This window comes from Apodemus sylvaticus, chromosome 7, assembly GCF_947179515.1.
Source record: "Apodemus sylvaticus chromosome 7, mApoSyl1.1, whole genome shotgun sequence".
Lineage (NCBI taxonomy): Eukaryota > Metazoa > Chordata > Mammalia > Rodentia > Muridae > Apodemus > Apodemus sylvaticus.
This window is the reverse complement of record NC_067478.1, coordinates 44,099,704-44,120,527: the sequence shown is the minus strand read 5'-3', so window position 1 is coordinate 44,120,527 and position 20,824 is coordinate 44,099,704.

Sequence of the window (20,824 nt, the reverse complement as noted above, 5' to 3'; positions counted from 1 at the left end):
CAACTTTTCTTGGAGGTTCAGGTTTTAGATTTTCTTAGACATGAGAAGTGGAGAATATTTACTGAGAAATGCTTCGTGAATTACCTAAAACATGAAATGTTTTTCAAATTCATTGCCAGAGGAAAATATACTTTTCTCTTCAAACATAGTCTTATTTTTGAATGTATTCATGGACCTACACATTTGCTGAAAGTAAATATAGCCTTTTAAAAAGATGTCAATTAATTTATTCTAGGGAATTCCAGGGTTTTACATCCCACGCCAGTGCTTTTCCTTGACAATTAAAATTGGATCATGAAGTCTTTTTGACCAGCTAACTTTGATGACCTCCCTGCTCTCTAAGTTTCATACCACAAATGTCATAAACAGAAACGAATGAAAAGTGTATCCTACATTTCAGCAGGCAATGGTAGCAAGAAGCTTTTCTTGTGACTGGGAAAGAACAGGTTTGTTAATTAGAAAATGACCACTTGAGCACAATAACAGATGGAGTGATTTCCTGACCTACATTGTGTATACGGCTGGCTTTCTATATTTGATACACTGAGTTCACACTCTTCAAGTCTCTAAATCTCTATTTGCCAGAGATTAGTCTCTATTTGCCAGAGATCTTTACCTAACGTCTTTTTTTGTTCTTTTTATTGGATATTTTATTTATTTACATTTCAAAGAGTACACATGGATGGACCCATGGCTCCAGCCACATATGTAGCAGAGGATAGCCTTGTCAGACATCAATGGGAGGAGAGGCCATTGGTCCTGGGAAGGCTCCGTGCCCTAGGGTAGGGGAATGACAGGGCAGGAAGGTGGGAGTGAGTGGCCAGGTTGGGGAGCACCCTCATAAAAGCAGGAGGAGGGAGGATGGGGTGGGGGTTTCCAGAGGGGAAACCAGGTCAGGGGATAACATCTACCAACCTCTTAACTTTTTTGAAGAGTTGAGCTGTCTGATTCCCATGTCTAAGCTAAACGACTATTGTAAACAAATGGAGAAAAGAGTTGAATGAGTAATTTCAGCAGTAAAGATAGGTTTACTATAGCTTATAATACAGTAACAAGGCTGTAAAAGACTACTATGAATAATTTAGTACCTATATTAGATAACCTAGAAGAAAAAATTTTCCAGACACAGATAACCATTAAGGCTGAATCATGATCTGAATGTCTAAACAGATTGAAAGCAAGTGTAAGACTGAGCAGTAACTGAAAGTTTTCTATTAAAGAAGGCTCAGAGCCTTATAAGTTTGCTGAAGACAACATATACAGAACTCATTGAACATGGAGAGGTTGAATTGGTACCAAATAGAGCCTTCACCCCTATGCAATTATGCTAACAAAGGAGAAATTTAAAACCAAATCTTACTACTCCAAATAGCATGCCTCCTAATGACAGTTACACTGATACTTCAATCACATAAACACTCAATAAAGAAACAGAATTAAAGATTAATTTCCCTATGAGCATAAAGTCTCAATAACATACTTGCAAATTGAATCCAAGAACACATCAAAAGATCATTCTCCATAATCAAGTAGACTCCATCATAGTAACCCAACACATAAACAAATAGAAAAACAAAAAAATATGATCATCTCATTAGATACAGAAAAGGTCATTGATAAAAATATAACACCCTTTCATGAGAAAAGTTCTGGAGAAAGTAGTGATACTTGGGACACATCACAACATAATAAAGGTATTTTGCAGGAATCCCATAGTTAACATCAACTTAAATTGGGAGACACTCCCGAAGTATTTTCACAAATATCAGGATCAAGACAAGGTCGTCAATTCTTGAAATCTTATATAAATCAATAAAAACACTAAAGGATAACAAAAAGATACAAATATGAAGGAAAGAAGCCAAAGTATCATTATTCACAAATCGGATGTTAGCATATATAAATGACCCTGAAACTTTCACAACACTGCTAGCTGATCAATATTTTCAGCAAAGTAGCAGGATACAAAATTAACATACAAAATCAGTAGCCTTCCTCTATACAAATGACAGATGGAATAAGAGAAAATAATGGGACAACACCTTTTACAACAGCAGCAAAAATAGATATAATATTTATAATATAATATAATATAATATAATATAATATAATATAATATAATATAATATAATATAATATAATATAATAAATACAATATATCTTGGAGTAACTCTAACTAAGCAAGTGAAAAACTTGTATGAAAAAAATTAGACCTTGAAGAAAAAAAACTGAACAAGATATCAGAAAATAGAAACATCTCCCATGCTCATGGAGATTAACATAGTAAAAATGGACATCCTACCAAAATTTCCCTATAGATTTAATGCAATTGCCATAAAAATTACAACAGCATTTTTCACAGGTCTCAGAGGTCAGTTTTCAGCTTCCTATGGAAACACACACATACACACACCCAAACACCCTTACGCACTCCTGAATGGTAATAGAAAAGCAGAGGTATACCATTTATGATTTCATATTGTATTACAGTTATAGTAATAAAAAACATCATAGTATTGACACAAAAAGTTACATTGATCAGTGTAACAGAACTGAACACTAAGGCATAATTCTGCATATTTATGAACATCTGATTTTTTGAAAGATTTACTTATTGATTATGTATAAGTACACTGTAGTTGTCTTCAGACACTCCAGAAGAGGGAGTCAGATCTCATTACAGATGGTTGTGAGCCATCATGTGGTTGCTGGGATTTGAACTCAGGACCTTCGGAAGAGCAGTCAGTGCTCTTAATTGCTGAGCCATCTCTCCAGCCTTGAACACCTGATTTTTGAGAAACAATCCAGCAATTCCTCCTGTAAAAAGACTGCATCTTCAACAAAATTGCTGTTCAAATTGGATGGCTGTGTGATCACCCTGTACAGAACTCAATTCCAAATAGATCAAAGATCTCAATGTAAGGCTGAAGCTGACAGAAGAGAAAACGGGAAGTGGCCTTGAACTGATTGGCACAGGTGAAGGCATTCTGAACAGAAAACAGCTAAGGAACAGAGAACAACTGTTAATGAAAGGGCCCTCGTGAAACTGAAAAGCTTCTCATGTAAAGGACACCATTTCCCTAATAACTAAAGACGTTCAACATTTATTTGTTTCTTAGCCATTAAGATATTCCTCTGTTAAGAGTATTTTAGCTCTGCATCCCATTTTTAATTTGGTTATTTGGAAAAAATATTTTAAAAAGGAAAAAAATGTTTGAATGAGTAAATGAAAGAAACTCACTCAAAACAAACATGATGCTATATCATAGGCTTGTATAAATCTCTTATGAAGATTAAAAAAAAAACCTGATATGTGCAAAGGAACTAAGAAAAGACTATTCTACAATATAAGATAGTACCAAACCAATATGGCATTTATATACGGCAATTATATTTCCCCTGGTTAGTATGTTGACTTCAGTGCCTCACTTATTCCTCTGGTTGGCCTAGAAGTCTCTTATGTAAACTCTTTAGACTAGGTAAGGCTAGGCCTCACTGAGACCCACCTGACTCTGCCTCCTCCAAGTGCTCATTTACAGGCATGATGATACTTGATGAGATGATTCTTAATGAAAGTGATTTTTTTATCTGTGACAGTCACCCCACAAGAGAGCACTAATTATTTTCAAATGGGCATATAACTTGTTTATGAACAGATACTAATAATCAGCTTCTTAAAAAGGTTTCAGTTCATTTCAATGGTGTGATAAGATGTGAAAAATATAGACCTGTTTATGATTTGGAAAATTCGAAGTATAAATTGCAGTCTGGCTGGGGAAGAACTAAAGTTGGAATTTTACTTTTCAGATAGTTTTATTTTTCAAGCTTCAGTGACTTAGTTGCAGAATTCATTAAGCTTCCATTGAATCTTGCATTCCTGAAAACGTTCCCAGAGACATGATTCCAGATCCTACTCGAACACTAGCCTTCGCAAAATTTACAAGAGTTCATGAAATAGTGTTTGGCTATTTTTGTGTTTCTGACCTTTAGTTCACATGGGCATGCATCCCTAGTAAATTAATGGAGTGCATCTGGAAAAGGTCTGGGAGGTTATCTTACGGGAATCCCTCCTCCAGTGAGATGTTTTTCCAGCCCTAGCCTGAGCACTTCCAGGGACTTGGCTTTCTCTATTTTCTCAGGCAATTCTTTGCAAGTTGACGATATTTTTTTTGTATTATTCTAAATCATGCCCCTCTTCTAACAACATTGACCTACTGGTCTTAAGAGTTTTCTCTTAAAAAACTGATTGATCATAAAACAAACTTTTACATTCCCACATTAATTTTTATTTAAATTAAAATTTACTTTTAACAAATTAAATTGAGATATCTTTGGTTTTTTCATACAATTTTCTTTACTTATATAATTTTACAATAAAACAAATGATTTGAATACTTATTGCTATAGTTTTTCAGTATACATTTTTTCCTGCAAGATAACACAATGAAGTATTATATACTATTTTAATTTTGTTTTCATTCAAACCCTCTACTTTGTTTCTTGTTTTATCAGACTCAACCCAGGTCCTTTCACATACTATGTATGGTGGTTCATATATGTTTGTCCCTAGGAGTAACACCTTTAGGCGGTGTGGTTTTATTGGGGGATGTGTGTCACTGTGGGGGTTACACTTTGAGACCCTCCTCCTAGCTGCCTGAAACAGTATGGTCCTGACTTCCTTTCAATGAAGATATAAAACTCTTAGCTCCTTCAGCACCACATCTGCTTGGATGTGCCATATTCCTGCCTTGATGATAATGGACTAGACCTTTGAACTTGTAAACCAGCCCCAATTAAATGTCCTTTATAAGAGTTGCTTTGGTCATGATGTCACTTCACAGCAATGGAAATCCTAAGTCAGTAGGCAAGTGCTTTACTGGTCTACTCACCAATTCCAGGAAATGTCTCTGAAATAAATCTTTGAGGAAAATGATAAAAGAAAAAAATTTCAAACAGTGTTGGTCATAGGGAGAAATGGTAAAGAGTAGAACAAGAGATTGATTTGAGTTGCGATCTATAGGAAGACTTCACCATGAATGTGATAGGACACTCCTTAGATGGTTAATGACTAATCCTCTGTGAAGCATCACCACCCTTGCCCATCTGGGAGATGTGTGAGGCATGGGGCTGGAGGAAAAATTAAAGACAAGGGTTGGAAGTGTTCCGTTCTAGCAACATCATAATAGTGCTATATATAGATGTTGCCTGGAGAGTTATTTTAGGTTAGCAGTCCTTGGTTCTCAATAGAGCTCATTGAGTTCATTTTGGTATTCTGCTATGCCCTCTATATTGCTGTCAAAATCTCTTATTACCCAGTATCTATTCCAAAGAGATTTTGTACATTTAACTAAATCCATTGTTCTAAAGATAAAATGGTAATAGCAAAACCCAGTTTTAAAAATTTCCTGATTTGATACAACTCCATGTCCTCCTCTTTACCTTCCACCTACTGAGTCCTACTCCTGGACCTATAGCACCATTGCTGAGTTTAACATTGTTGATGAAGCTGGGCTCTAATTTTAAATGTGGGTTCAAACAAACTACTAGTAAATGTCAGTTAAAAAAGTGTTTCCTGCAGTTGTATAAATGTGACACGGTACCAGATTCACAGGTTAAAATCTTGGACCTAGATTTGGGGTCTCATCAGGAAGTGCTAGAAACTTTAAGAGGTAGGGCTTAGCTAGGCTAGAGTTCAGCAAAGGAAAGATTTATCTTGCTCTGGCCCCTTCAAAACTCTCACCTCTTTGCTTTCCACTCCAGGTTCTTTTGTCCATCTCTTCCTTGATGCTTTTGCTTGTCACTGGCCTGAAGGCAGTTCAGCCAACCAACAAAACACCGAGAGAAATCTCTAAAGTTGTGAGCTAAGTTAAACTTCCCCAGATTTATGTTGTTTATGTTAGCTATTTGTCATAGAGATGACATATGTTTCCTTATTCTGTAACTAGTTTTCTGAGTCTAAAGGAGAGGTACCAATTACGTTCGATCTTCTATTTTTTTTTTTTTAAATAAAACTAGCTTGCATGGTTCTGATTTATAATACCAATCCAAAGAAAACGTAAAACAGGAGGGACTAGGGTTTTCTCTTGATCTACTAGATACTCTTTATAGGAGGTTTTATTTTGAGACAAGATCTCATTCAGTGATGCCTGCTGGCCTAGAACTTGAGAGAATCCTCTTACCACTGCTTCCTATCTGTGAGGATAACAGGAGATAGCTGTCATAAGCAGTTAAGTTACAATCAATCTCAGTATAATATAAAGTTTTAGAAGCTAAATAATTCTAACAATTATTTCATAATTTTGTCACATTAAACAAATTTCTTTTTAAAATCTGCAACTCACTGGCCAAATATAGCATTGTTTACCTTAATGAGGTACTAATGTGCACTACTAAAATTTTAATAAATTATGACATATCATTCATTTTCCTTCTAAATATACTACAATTTGTAATTTCTTCATATTGTCCTTTCTTTACCTTGTCCACCAGTTTCTTACTACTTACACATTCCATTATATTATTTTTCTTCTTTTTGCCTATCTTGAATTATTCTGACTCCCTTTTGTGGGCTCTGCTCTTACATTCTTAATTTTTCATTCACCCCTGGAAATTTTCTTCATCCATCTATGGTTCATATTGTTTGAAAGATTCATTTTGGTTAACTTGGTATGCTTTAAATACCTATATTAATATATATTAAGTAGAAAGCAGCATTAGTCTTCTAGAAAATAGACACATCCTCAGGACATATCATTATCATTTCAAACGATATGTGTTCATTTTTAATATCTCATTTATCCTCATATAAATTGTCCAAATATGTAAAAATATTTCTCTCTATTTATTTCTTTGCTTTAGGCAAGGATGAGGCAAACTATATTTATATTATTTCTTTGCTTCAGGAAAGGAAGCACCAAACTAGGAATGTGGAACTTTGTATAATTTTCTTAATACATACCCTAACTCCTGAATCTGAAAGGGATTCCTTTATTTCTTAATATTTTAAACATTTCCTAAGGAAAAGAAATGTCTCTGAGTTATATTCTTTTAAATGGAAACATCTAAATAAACACTTAAGATATCTTAAAAATGTCCAAATTTCCCTCTCTATTCAGTCATGCATCTTTGAATTCAAGCTCTAGTCCTTTTCTCTGAAAACAGCCTTACAGAAACATGAAAACATCCTCTCCTCACCAACCATGAAGCACCTAATCCTTATATACAAACATTCCAATTAAGAAAAACATCCCTACCCCTTAAGAAGTAATAGAGAGTAATAAAAAGGAAGAAATACATCATTTATGTGTGGAAAGAATAAAAAAAAATCCACATAATTGTATTGGTGGCCCAGATCTACCCTTGATTCACAACTTTTCAATAAGGCACATTTTAAGATCTTGGGTTTTAAGATGCTCATTTCCTAAATTTCTTAGAATGATTCATCTAGTTGATCCCACTATTTACCCAGATATAGTGGCCATCTCTAAATCACTTAAAGCACCGTATCAAGTTGAAATCTTTCCCCTTCAATGTTTGTCATATTAATTTGTCTTTTCTGGAATCCCTGGCTTAATATACCCATAGAATACCAAACACATAAGACCAGAAAATGAACTCTTCTGATACGCCATATAGTTAATATATCAAAGAGTCAGAATAAAAGTTAAGAAGGCTACAGGAAAGATTCTTCTATAAGGATGGTCAATAAAAGTACTACAACTGCTGTGGACAGAGACTACCATCCATATTATAGTCTTCTATATTTGTCATATTGCTTTTCTTGTTTTTTTGTAAATGGGTTCTGAAGGATGAATCCTTATTGTATGAAATAGTACATTAAAAAAATCCATTTCTAGTCTTGATGGAGAAGACTTTATAATTCCTATATCTTTTGGAGTTCCTGTTAAATATCATGATTGGATTAGACTTTGAATGTTCTCTGTATGATTTCCTGTCTTCTACTCCTCCTGGATGAATTGGTTTCTTTTTGTTCCAGGGCTTTCAGGTGTGTCCTTAAGCTGCTAGGGTATGCTCTCTGCATTTTCTTTTTGGAGGCACTCAGGGCTATGAGTTTTCTTCTTAGCACTGCTTTCATTGTGTCCCAAAGATTTGGGTATGTTGTGCCTTCATTTTCATTAAATTCTAAAAAGTCTCTGATTTCTTTCTTTATTTCTTCTTTGGCCAAGGTGTCATTGAGTAAACTATTGTTCAGCCTCCATGTGTATGCGGGCCTTCTGTCGTTTTTGTTGCCATTGAAGACCACTCTTACTCCATAGTGATCCGATAGGAGGCATGGGATTAGTTCAATCTTTTTATATTTGTTGAGGACTGTCTTGTGACCAATTATATGGTCGATTTTGGAGAAGGTACCATGAGGTGCTGAAAAAAAGGTATATTCTTTTGTTTTACAGTGAAATGTTCTATAAATATCAGTCAAGTCCAATTGGTCAAAAGCTTCAATTAGTTTCACTGTGTCCCTGTTTAGTTTCTGTTTTCCCGATCGGTCCATTGAGGAGAGTGGAGTGTTGAAGTCACCCACAATTATTGTGTTGGGTGAAATGTGTGCTTTGAGCTTTAGTAAAGTTTCTGTTACGAATGAGGGTGCCCTTGCTTTTGGCGCATAGATGTTCAGAAGTGAAAGTTCTTCTTGGTGGATTTTTCCTTTGACCAGCAAGAAGTGTCCTTCTGTATCTTTTTTGATGACTTTAGGTTGAAAGTCAATTTTTTCTGATATTGGAATGGCTACTCCAGCTTGTAAAATTGTCTTCCAGCCTTTTACTCTAAGGTAGTTTTTGTCTTTGACATTGAGGTGTGTTTCCTTTATGCAGCAAAATGTAGGGTCCTGTTTCCTTATCCAGTCTGTTAGTCTATGTCTTTTTATTGGGGGGTTGAGTCCATTGACGTTAAGAGATATTAAGGAGTAGTGATTATTACTTCTTGTCATTTTCGATGTTATTTTTATATTTGAGTGGTTATCTTCTTTTGGGTTTGATGAAAGAAGGTAACTATCTTGCTTTCCAGTGTGTCATTTCCCTCCTAGTATTGGAGTCTTCCTCCTATTATTCTTTGTAGAGCTGTGTTTGTAGAAAGATATTGTGTAAATTTGGTTTTGTCATGAGGGCTTGAATAATACAAATTTGATTGCAAAGCAGGTAGGGTACAGACATGGTTAATTGTCATCCAAACATACATCTTCTCCATGTGATGTAGAGTTTTTAATGAGAACTGCAACTTCTCATATCTGTATGGATTGGGATTTTACGACCCTTACTACCTAATGGGATATGAGTAGAAATGACTTGGGTTACTTCTCAGCTCACACAACAAATGTCCCTTGCATCCTCCAGTGGTCAGCTAGAATGAAGACAATGCCTAGTGTGATTTTTACAAACCACATACTGAAATATGATAGTTTATTTTTATTTAAATATAAAATATGGCATGGAGGATAGCTTGTTTTGACCTCAAACTTTATTATCAATTTAAGCTCTGAAACTTACAGGAAAGAAATAAAAGCAATTGACTCCTTGAAGTTTCCAATCATTTTTCCACATGTAACAGGGCACCGCTTAACCCCTCTAAATTAATAAACAGCTATCAACTATGCTTTAAAATTGATTTCAAGATGAGGCATTGAATGTATTGTTTACTTATTTGGTACTGGGGAATTGAACTTAGAATCTTTTGCATACTAAGCAAAACACCACAGCTGTACATAATCTGGATCTACTATAGTCTTTGACCTAGCATTTAACTTTAAGAAATGCTCTAAGAATTGTGACTTTCAAAGTAATATTTTCTTTCTCAATATTTTATTAGTTAAAATGGAATGACCATCCAGATCTACCAGATCTTCTCTGTATGCTAATTGCCACTTAGTATTTTCTCTCAATTCCTAAATTAAGAATCTCACTTTCAATTTTTAAATTAGTTTCCCCTTATTCTCAGTTCCTTTCAATAGTCTTACTGTCATAAACTCATATACACAGGACTCAGAATTCCCGGAATTAGAAGGGAAAAATAGCCTCTTGGAATTGTCAACTCATTATTTTACTCAGTGTGGACGACTAATACAATCTTAAGCTGCTGCTGATGTTACATTCCTTCTCAGGATGTGGCAACCATTGAGGATTGTTGACCTCATCATGACTGCAAGAATTTATTATTTGTTTCTTCACAAAAATCTTGATTTTGTTTTTTTATACTCACTTTGCTTGGCTCAAGCTGATGACGAATTGGCCACAGCAAATGGAAAGGGGTATTCCTTTTAGTATCTCACACTGAGTTTATTTAAGTGAATTTCTAGAATTTAACTTCTTAACCATATGATCCTAGAGCCTACCCGAGAATATATATATATATATATATATATATATATATGAAATAAGCAATATGGTGAGACAATAAGTAATAACCAATTTCAGCTTGCCAATTTTAGTCATTTTTTTTATTACAACAGAATTTTTCCTCTCAACAGATACTAAAAACAGTATTCAGATGATTATATCCTGATATCGAGTTGACACTGTCCAAGTTCATATGGGATATTCCTGTAATTCAGATGTTCAGAAGAAGTTAATTTTAGAGTTGTGATTTCACTTGATATCTAAGATATTTATGTTGGAAAAATGGAATGTGTGGCTGTAAATGAAAGGCCTTGGTGGGATAACAGATATGTTTACAACACAGCAGACAATTCATGGAACTAAGACTCAGTCTTTGAACAAATCCTGTAGTAATGTTAATAGCAGCCACTGAATGAGAGGCATTAATTTTAGAAAAGCAGATGAGAAGATCCTCAAAAATATGCTTCTACAAAACCATTTTACAAGAATAGAAATAATACCTGTGACTTCTTTCACCACCACCCTGCTCCCAACTCCTGCTGAGTAGCTGTGGGTAGTTAATGGCTTTCAGTCAGTTTTCTTTTAGAATGTGGCCACGGAAAGGCTATTCAGGCTCCGGTAGACAGCCAGGGACACAGACCCATACAAATAGCACTAGGTAGACTCAATGGGTTAAATGGATTTGAAGAACAGAGAGGGGTATATGGGGGACCAGGAGGGAGGAAAGAGAAGGTTGAAGTATTTTAATTAAAAAATAACCTTAAAATAAACAAAACTGCTTTCTTACTATTTGGTATTATTGATTACATAATAAAATTGATAATATTTTGGAAAATATTATAACATATGAAGTTGGAATAGAATAGTGATGCGGGAGATAGGGTGGAAAAGAAAGGGAAGAAATAGAGGATATATTTAATTGAAATATAAAAATATTCATTTATATAACATGTTTTAATATATATTCAATATACATTGCTTATGAATATCCCAAGTATAAGTTATATATTTTTATGAATATTCCTGGAATCCTCTATTATCTAATAGTGGCATAATTCATCACAGATTGCTTGAGACTAATCTTGATAGCCTGAGAATCTTCTTCAGTGTGCCTTATTTAAGTAGGATTTTATCATATTATATAGTGTTCCTGACCTTTCTTTTAGGTAAACTTCTTTGGACTTTTTCCCCATTATATTTTTTTCTCTGTAATTAAAAAAATACTATAAATTTTGTTTTAAAATCTTTACAGTTTCATAAACCAAGCATGCCATTGTAAAGGACCTGTAACCTTCCCTCTCCTATATAATCTAGAAAGAAAGTACCTTTATATCAGCTCTGTGAACATTTAAAACTCAATTTAAAAATAAAAGTTAACAGATTACTGAAACATACTGTTTAAGCTATTTCTTAACATCCTATAAAACTTTTTTCCTACCTTATCTAGAACTTAAAATCCCAGAAGATTTCACTATTAGTAGATTTGAATGAATGGAACCCTGTGAAAGAGGGGGAGGAAGAATTGTAGAAGCCAAAGGGGTCAATGACTCCAGGAGAACACAGTCCACAGACTCAACTAGCTGGGGCTTGTAGAGGTTCACAAATGCTAGAGCAGCAGTCGGAGCTTGGGTGGGTCTGAGCTAGGTCCTCTACACATATGGTTGTCTGCTTGGTATTTTTGTGGGACTCCTTCATTGGGGATTTAAATTCTCCATTTGGGATTTAATTTCTGAGAGACTCCTTAATCATAAACATGCAGAAATATGTATGTATATATGATTCTTGTTATAATTTTACATTTCTACTCTTTATAATATTGCAAGTGCACTAAAAACATTTTTATTATTAAATTATTCTATTTACATTCTATATATTGACTCCCTTCCCAGTCCCCACTCCCAGAGTTCTTCCCTACATCTCCCCTCCCCTTTGCTTCTGAGAGAGTGCTTCCCACCCACCCCCTATTTCACCCTCCCCAGCATACTCCTTCCCTGGAGCATCAAGTCTCTACAGGACTAGGCGCATCCTCTCCTAGTGAGGCCAGACAAGGCAGTCCTCTACTACATATGTGCAGAGATCTATGGACCAGCCCATGTATGCTCTTTGAATGGTGGCTTAGTCTCTGGGAACTCCCAGGGGCCCAGGTTAGTTAATACTCTGTTCTTCCTGTGGGGTTGCCATCCCTTTCAGCAAGCACCCTCAATCCTTAACCTAACTCTTCCATAGCCATGTCAGACCTCAGTTCAATGGTTGGCTGTGAGAATCAGCATGTATTTCAGTTAGCTACTGGTAGAACATCTCAGAGGACAGCCATGCTAGGCTCCTGTCTGCAAGTACTGAACATGGCATCAATAATAGTGAAAGAGTTTGGTACATGTCCATGGGTTGGATCCCAAGTTAGGGGGTCACTGGATGACCTTTTCTTCAGTCTATGCTCCATTTTTGTACCGGCATTAGTACAAATTTTTAGAAAGGAACAATTGTGGAACAAATATTTTGAAGGTAGATGTCCTAAAACATTTTAAAAGACTAAATATTTGTCTTCTATTATGATTTGCAAAATGTTATGAACATCATCAGGTGATTCAATGTATTTTTGTCAATATCCAATTGTTGAGAGGAAAGAATATGCAAGTTTATGAGGCCTTGACTCGGCCTACTTAAGAGACATTGTGGCATATGTTTAAAAAAAAAACACGAAAAAAAAAAAAAGAAATAAACCATACTTGATTCTTCAAATTTTAAAGGAATCATTTAGAACTTTCAATAATAAATTTATAATTTATGTTTTAAAATATGAATATGAGTCCTTTGAGAGAGTTTATCTTGTGAGCTAATGGACCTCCCATAGCCAAACAGATGGAAATTTTGCTACTGACATCAGTTTTTCCTATCATTCTGGAAGGGAAATATGATTTTTCTTCCAAATAATATTGAAGGAAGTATAATTTGACCACGACTGTCTGAGATTTATGCATGAATATTGAGTAAACCACAGTCATTTATATGTCCTTCATTGGTACCACATATGCACACACAAATATGCACTCGTGACATATTAGGTGCAATTACAGAGCCTGTATATATGCTTGCTGTGACTGTCAATTTCGAATTGAAGATGCTGACAAAGGAATGATTTGACTCACTTGTGGGTTCTCATATACCACTGTTAATTCCTTTAGCTGTCAACCTTACTGAAGACCTTATGGATTTGGCAGATTACATTAGATTTACTATTCAGCCATTAGAAACAATGAATTCATGAAATTTTTAGGTAAATGGATGGACCTAGAGAACATCATACTAAGTGAGGTAACCCAGACTCAAAAGGTGAATCATGATATGCACTCACTAATAAGTGGTTATTAACCTAGAAAACTGGAATACCCAAAACATAATCCACACATCAAATGAGGTACAAGAAGAAAGGAGGAGTGGCCCCTTGTTCTGGAAAGACTCAGTAAAGCAGTATTCGGCAAAACCAGAACGGGGAAGTGGGAAGGGGTGGGTGGGAGGACAGGGGGAGAGAAGGGGGCTTACGGGACTTTCGGGGAGTGGGGGGCTAGAAAAGGGGAAATCATTTGAAATGTAAATAAAAACTATATCGGAAAAAAAAAGAATTTGTGACATGACTCATAAGAGATGTTTCTTAACAATGATTTTGGCCACCTGATGCCCCAAGACTCCCAGGGATTGAACCATCAACCAAGGGGCACACATGGTTCCAGCCAAATATGTGGCAGAGGAAGGCCTTGTTGGGCATCAGTGGGAGGAATGGTCCTAGGTCAGGTAAAGGCTCAACAGAGGTCCCAATAAAGGAAGGAGGGAAAGTGTTGGATGGAGAGGCATATAGTGGAGGCAGGGTGATGGAGGAGGGAGAGGGGTTGGGAGTCTTAGGGGAGGGGGTATTTCGGGAAAGGTTTTACCATTGGCAATGTAAATGAAGAGGATAATCAATTAAAAAAAATCTTATGTATGAAGTCTTATTTGGTAAGAGTTTTTAAAGCTAATTATTTTATTTATTTATATTCCAGATGTTGTCCTGCTCCCAGTCTCCCCTCCCACAATTCTTTTTTTTTTAAATTTTTTTATTCGATATAATTTATTTACATTTCAAATGATTTCCCCTTTTCTAGCCCTCCACTCCCCGAAAGTCCCGTAAGCCCCCTTCTCTTCCCCTGCCCTCCCACTCACCCCTTCCCACTTCCCCATTCTGGTTTTGCCAAATACTGCTTCACTGAGTCTTTCCAGAACCAGGAGCCACTCCTCCTTTCTTCTTGTACCTCATTTGATGTGTGGATTATGTTTTGGGTATTCCAGTTTTCTAGGTTAATATCCACTTATTAGTGAGTGCATACCATGATTCACCTTTTGAGTCTGGGTTACCTCACTTAGTATGATGTTCTCTAGCTCCATCCATTTGCCTAAGAATTTCATGACTTCATTGTTTCTAATGGCTAAATAGTACTCCAATGTGTAGATATACCACATTTTTTGCATCCACTCTTCTGTTGAGGGATACCTGGGTTCTTTCCAGCATCTGGCAATTATAAATAGGGCTGCTATGAACATAGTAGAGCATGTATCCTTATTAAATGGTGGGGAATCCTCTGGGTATATGCCCAGGAGTGGTATAGCAGGATCTTCTGGAAGTGAGGTGCCCAGTTTTCGGAGGAACCTCCAGACTGATTTCCAGAGTGGTTGTACCAATTTGCAACCCCACCAGCAGTGGAGGAGTGTTCCTTTTTCTCCACACCCTCTCCAACACCTGCTGTCTCCTGAATTTTTAATCTTAGCCATTCTGACTGGTGTAAGGTGAAATCTCAGGGTTGTTTTGATTTGCATTTCCCTAATGACTAATGAAGTTGTGCATTTTTAAAGATGCTTCTCCGCCATCCGAAGTTCTTCAGGTGAGAATTCTTTGTTTAACTCTGTACCCCATTTTTAATAGGGTTGTTCGGTTTTCTGGAGTCTAATTTCTTGAGTTCTTTATATATGTTGGATATTAGCCCTCTATCTCATGTAGGATTGGTGAAGATCTTTTCCCAATTTGTTGGTTGCCGATTTGTCCTCTTGATGGTGTCCTTTGCCTTACAGAAACTTTGTAATTTTATGAGGTCCCATTTGTCAATTCTTTTTTTTTTATTCGATATAATTTATTTACATTTCAAATGATTTTCCCTTTTCTAGCCCCCCCCACTCCCCGAAAGTCCCGTAAGCCCCCTTCTCTTCCCCTGTCCTCCCATCCACCCCTTCCCACTTCCCCGTTCTGGTTTTGCTGAATATTGTTTCACTGAGTCTTTCCAGAACCAGGGGCCACTCCTCCTTTCTTCTTGTACTTCATTTGATGTGTGGATTATGTTTTGGGTATTCCAGTTTTCTAGGTTAATATCCACTTATTAGTGAGTGCATACCATGATTCACCTTTTGAGTCTGGGTTACCTCACTTAGTATGATATTCTCTAGCTCCATCCATTTGCCTAAGAATTTCATGAATTCATTGTTTCTAATGGCTGAATAGTAATCCATTGTGTAGATATACCACATTTTTTGCATCCACTCTTCTGTTGAGGGATACCTGGGTTCTTTCCAGCATCTGGCAATTATAAATAGGGCTGCTATGAACATAGTAGAACATGTATCCTTATTACATGGTGGGGAGTCTTCTGGGTATATGCCCAGGAGTGGTATAGCAGGATCTTCTGGAAGTGAGGTGCCCAGTTTTCGGAGGAACCGCCAGACTGATTTCCAGAGTGGTTGTACCAATTTGCAACCCCACCAGCAGTGGAGGAGTGTTCCTCTTTCTCCACACCCTCTCCAACACCTGCTGTCTCCTGAATTTTTAATCTTAGCCATTCTGACTGGTGTAAGATGAAATCTCAGGGTTGTTTTGATTTGCATTTCCCCAATGACTAATGAAGTTGAGCGTTTTTTAAGATGCTTTTCCGCCATCCGAAGTTCTTCAGGTGAGAATTCTTTGTTTAACTCTGTACCCCATTTTTAATAGGGTTGTTTGGTTTTCTGGAGTCTAACTTCTTGAGTTCTTTATATATATTGGATATTAGCCCTCTATCTGATGTAGGATTGGTGAAGATCTTTTCCCAATTTGTTGGTTGCTGATTTGTCCTCTTGATGGTGTCCTTTGCCTTACAGAAACTTTGTAATTTTATGAGGTCCCATTTGTCAATTCTTGCTCTTAGAGCATACGCTATTGGTGTTCTGTTCAGAAACTTTCTCCCTGTACCGATGTCCTCAAGGGTCTTCCCCAGTTTCTTTTCTATTAGCTTCAGAGTGTCTGGCTTTATGTGGAGGTCCTTGATCCATTTGGATTTGAGCTTAGTACAAGGAGACAAGGATGGATCAATTCGCATTCTTCTGCATGCTGCCCTCCAGTTGAACCAGCACCATTTGTTGAAAAGGTTATCTTTTTTCCATTGGATCTTTTCAGCCTCTTTGTCGAGGATCAAGTGGCCATAGGTGTGTGGGTTCATTTCTGGATCTTCAATCCTGTTCCATTGATCCTCCTGTCTGTCACTGTACCAATACCATGCAGTTTTTAACACTATTGCTCTGTAGTATTGCTTGAGGTCAGGGATACTGATTTCCCCAGATTTTCTTTTGTTGCTGAGAATAGTTTTAGCTATCCTGGGTTTTTTGTTGTTCCATATGAATTTGATAATTGCTCTTTCTAACTCTGTGAAGAATTGAGTTGGGATTTTGATGGGTATTGCATTGAATCTGTATAGTGCTTTAGGCAAAATGGCCATTTTAACTATATTGATTCTACCGATCCGTGAGCATGGGAGGTTTTCCCATTTTTTGAGGTCTTCTTCAATTTCCTTCTTCAGAGTCTTGAAGTTCTTGTCATACAGATTTTTCACATGTTTGGTAAGAGTCACCCCAAGATACTTTATACTGTTTGTGGCTATTGTGAAGGGGGTCATTTCCCTAATTTCTTTCTCAGCCTGCTTATCCTTTGAGTATAGGAAGGCCACTGATTTGCTTGAGTTGATTTTATAACCTGCCACTTTGCTGAAGTTGTTTATCAGCTGTAGGAGCTCTCTAGTGGAGTTCTTTGGGTCACTTAGGTAGACGATCATGTCGTCTGCAAATAATGATAGTTTGACTTCTTCCTTTCCAATTTGTATCCCTTTGACCTCCGTATGTTGTCGAATTGCCCGAGCTAGTACCTCAAGTACAATATTGAAAAGATAAGGAGAAAGGGGGCAGCCTTGTCTGGTCCCTGATTTCAGTGGGATTGCTTCAAGTTTCTCTCCATTTAGTTTGATGCTGGCTACCGGTTTGCTGTATATTGCTTTTACTATGTTTAGGTATGGGCCTTGAATTCCTGTTCTCTCCAAGACTTTAAGCATGAAAGGATGCTGAATTTTGTCAAATGCTTTTTCAGCATCCAATGAAATGACCATGTGGTTTTGTTCTTTGAGTTTGTTTATGTAGTGGATTGTATTGATGGATTTCCGTATATTGAACCAACCCTGCATTCCCGGGATAAAGCCTACTTGATCATGGTGGATGATCGTTTTGATGTGTTCTTGGATTCGGTTGGCAAGAATTTTATTGAGTATTTTTGCATCGATGTTCATAAGGGAAATTGGTCTGAAGTTCTCTTTCTTTGTTGGATCTTTTTGTGGCTTTGGTATCAGCGTAATTGTGGCTTCGTAGAAGGAATTGGGTAGTGTTCCTTCTGTTTCTATTTTGTGGAATAGTTTGAAGAGTATTGGTGTTAACTCTTCTTTGAAGGTCTGGTAGAATTCTGCACTGAAGCCATCTGGTCCTGTGCTTTTTTTGGTTGGAAGACTTTCTATGACTCCTTCTATTTCTTTTGGCATTATGGGACTGTTTAGATGGTCTAGTTGGTCCTGATTTAATTTTGGTATTTGGTATCTGTCAAGGAAATTGTCTATTTCCTCCAGATTCTCCAGTTGTGTTGAGTACAGGCTCTTGTAGTAGGATCTGATGATTTTTTGGATTTCCTCAGTTTCCGTTGTTATATCTCCCTTTTCATTTCTAAGTTTGTTAATTTGGATACCTTCTCTGTGCCCTTTGGTCAGTCTGGCTAAGGGTTTATCTATCTTGTTGATTTTCTCAAAGAACCAGCTCCTGGTTTTGTTGATTGTTTGTATGGTTCTCTTTGTTTCTACTTGATTGATTTCGGCCCTGAGTTTGATGATTTCCTGCCTTCTACTCCTCCTGGGCGAAATAGCTTCTTTTTGTTCTAGGGCTTTCAGGTGTGTCATTAAGCTGGTAATGTATGCTCTCTCCATTTTCTTTTTGGAGGCACTCAGGGCTATGAGTTTTCCTCTTAGCACTGCTTTCATTGTGTCCCATAGATTTGGGTATGTTGTGTTTTCATTTTCATTGTGTTCTAAAAAGTCTTTAATTTCTTTCTTTATTTCTTCCTTGACCAAGGTATCATTGAGTAGAGTATTGTTCAGTTTCCACGTGTATGTGGGTTTTCTGTTGTTTCTGTTGCTATTGAAGACCACTTTTACTCCATAGTGATCAGATAGGAGGCATGGGATTAGTTCTATCTTCTTATATTTGTTGAGGTCTGTCTTGTGACCAATTATATGGTCAATTTTGGAGAAGGTACCATGAGGTGCTGAGAAAAAGGTATATTCTTTTGTTTTAGGATTGAATGTTCTATATATATCTGTTAAATCTAATTGGTCCAAAGCTTCAATTAGTTTCATTGTGTCCCTGTTTAGTTTCTGTTTTCCTGATCGGTCCATTGAGGAAAGTGCAGTGTTGAAGTCACCCACAATTATTGTGTTAGGTGCAATGTGTGCTTTTAGTTTTAATAAAGTTTCTTTTACGAAAGAGGGTGCCCTTGCATTTGGGGCATAGATGTTCAGGATTGACAGTTCTTCTTTTTGTATTTTTCCTTTGACCAGCAAGAAGTGTCCCTCAGAGTCTCTTTTGATGACTTTGGGTTGAAAGTCAATTTTATCTGATATTAAAATGGCTACTCCAGCTTGTTTCCTGAGACCATTTGCTTGTAAAATTGTCTTCCAGCCTTTTACTCTAAGGTAGTGTTTGTCTTTGACCCTGAGGTGTGTTTCCTGTAAGCAAATGTAGGGTCCTGTTTGCGTATCTAGTCAGTTAGTCTGTGTCTTTTTATTGGGGCATTAAGTCCATTGAGGTTAAGAGATATTAAGGAATAGTGATTGTTACTTCCTATCATTTTTTGACGTTATTTTTTAAATTTGATTGCTTAACTTCTTTTGGGTTTGATGAAAGGTTACTATCTTGCTTTTTCCAGGGTGAAGTTTCCCTCCTTGTATTGGTGTTTTCCTCCTATTATCCTTTGTAGGGCTGGGTTTGTGGATAGATATTGGGTAAACTTGGTTTTGTCATGAAATATCTTAGTTTCTCCATCTATGGTGATTGAGAGTTTTGCTGGATATAGTAGTTTTGGTTGGCATTTGTGTTCTCTTAGAGTCTGCATGAGATCTGCCCAGGACCTTCTAGCCTTCATAGTCTCAGGTGAAAAGTCTGCTGTGATTCTGATAGGTCTTCCTTTATATGGTACTTGGCCTTTTTCTCTTACTGCCTTTAATATTCTTTCTTTGTTTAGAACGTTTGGTGTTTTGATTATTATGTGATGGGAAGTATTTCTGTTCTGGTCTAGTCTGTTTGGAGTTCTGTAGGCTTCTTGTATATTCATGGGCATCTCTCTCTTTAGGTTAGGGAAGTTTTCTTCCATAATTTTATTGAAGATATTTGCTGGCCCTTTAAGTTGTAAATCTTCACTCTCATCTATGCCTATAATCCTTAGGTTTGGTCTTCTCATTGTGTCCTGGATTTCCTGGATATTTTGGGTTACAAGCTTTTTGCATTTTGCATTTTCTTTAACTGTTGAGTCCATGGTTTCTATGGAATCTTCAGCATCTGAGATTCTTTCTTCTATCTCTTGTATTCTGTGGTTGATATTTGCATCTCTGTCCCCTGATTTCTTCCCAAGGCTTTCTATCTCCAAAGTTGTCTCCCTTTCAGTTTTCTTAGTTGTTTCTACTTCTGATTTTAGATCCTGGATGGTTTTGCTTAGCTCCTTCACTTGCTTGTTTGTGCTTTCCTGTAATTCTTTAAGAGATTTTTGTGTTTCCTCTTTCATGACCTCAGCCTGTTGACCAAAGTTCTCCTGTATTTCTTTAAGTGTTTTTTGCGTTTCCTCATTGTTGGCTTTTGTATTCTCCTGGATTTCTTTCAATGATTTTTGTGTTTCCCTTGCAAGGGCTTCTAACTTTTCATCCATTTTTTCCTGAATTTCTTTAAGTATGTCCTTCATGTGTTCCTGTACCAGCATCATGACCAGTGATTTTAAATCCAAATCTTGTTTGGATGGGGTATCCAGGACATGTTGGTAGAGGAGAATTGGGTTCAGATGTTGCCATATTGCCTTGATTTCTGTTAGTGACATTCCTGCATTTGCCTTTTGCCATCTAGTTCTCACTGGT